Below are 1,735 nucleotides of genomic sequence, written 5' to 3' on the forward strand. Positions count from 1 at the left end.
AAAAATGTGAGCAAAACTATTCTCTTCTTACTTTCTGAAAAATCACCATAAGCTGAATATTTTAGAGTATTTGGTGTTTAGTCACTGGTAGGCTACAGAGTGTGAGAAAGAGAAATATATTCAGTGGCCACATTATTAGGTACACCACTCGACTGCGCATTATTGCTCATAACGAACCAGCTAAGCACACGGCAGCAATTAGATGGAATTGAACTGAATATCTACATTTAAACCTTGTAGATCTGGTCAAGGTGGCCTCCCGAAGTTCAAAGTGAGCATTAGAATGTGGAAGAAAAGCGATTTAAGTGAGTGAGAGAGAGATACAAACACTCACTGGGCTACTGTTCAGCTGTTCATTAACTCAAATATCTAATGCAGAAGAACTATGAACACACAGCTCAGCGAGCCAGAAGGACTACAGCAGCAGAAGACCACCGGGTATCAATCATGTCTGTGAAAAACAGGACACTGAGGCTATAATTCACACATGTTCACTAAAATTAGACAATGGAAGGCTGAGTCTCTATTTCTGCTGCAACATTCAGATGGCAGAGTCAGAATTTGGTGTTAATGATATAACAACATGGATCAGTGTTTCCTTGTATGAACAGTTCAAGCTGTTACTGCTAGTTTAGTGGGAGATATTTTCTTAGCACACTTTGAGACCCTTATTACTGCCGAACATCATTTAGTCACCACAGATTAAATAATTACTGTTGCTGTCCATGTCCATCCCTTTATGACCACAGTACCAATCTTCTGTTCTGACCCTTCTGTTGTGTTTCCATGTAATTCAGATCTTAAAAAGAACATTTCTGGTGTGACATCAATACAATGTAGGAATTTTACATAATTTAGTCCCCCACAGACTCTACTACATCATATATGTGATGTCTGTTCCTGCATATATCACTGGCAGCAAACATTGTGAAACAATAAATTAATAAGTGAAAATGAAACATTGTGGCTGATGCCAATCTCCTTAATTCAAAGGAGCTACATCAGCAATAAATTTGCTAATATCTAAGGCTCTTTATATTACACTGCTGCAGAAGTGTGGTTTGACACTGGAGTATTGTTAGCAGTAGCTAGTTAACATTTGCATTTATAAAAGAATTTAATCCAATAAATTGGCAAGACTATCCAAATCCTGAGTAGGAAGACTTCAGCATGTTCAGAATGCAGCAGCCAGTCCTTACATACACATTACTGAAAGGGAATTCACCATTATCGAGTCCTGAGGGTGCTGACATTACTGTCGTCATTGGAACAAGCTTCCCGCTGACCTGAGGTCAGTTACAACTGTCTGTACATTCAAATAGTACAGACAGTTAGTTTGCATATAGTTTGCATATCTTTGTGTTCAAAATTAAACAGAATCATACTTTATTTGATTCCGAGTTACCTAAAGAGAGATCTGAAAAAAATCGGGATTTCCATATTTCTTAACCTAACACGCCCTTTGTAGGTTGGTCGTAAACACGTGTTTTGTTTTGTTTTGTTTTGTTTATAAAGAAGGATAGTCTCTGATCAAAATACCAAAAGCACCATAGCACTGCGTGATGTTTGGACACTAGAAACCGAAAGTTATTACATCAGAGTTCAAAAACGAATCTTAAGTGAGTGGGCGGGCGCTGATCAGCTGTTGTGTGAGCATCATTGTTTACCTAAAGACTTCAAATTTCCGAAGTTTGTTTTGCCTCGATAAGCCATCGCAAGGTAGGAAGCTGAGCGA

This window comes from Pundamilia nyererei, unplaced genomic scaffold (genome assembly GCF_000239375.1).
Source record: "Pundamilia nyererei isolate P.nyererei 1_Seehausen unplaced genomic scaffold, PunNye1.0 scaffold02060, whole genome shotgun sequence".
In the NCBI taxonomy this organism is placed as follows: domain Eukaryota; kingdom Metazoa; phylum Chordata; class Actinopteri; order Cichliformes; family Cichlidae; genus Pundamilia; species Pundamilia nyererei.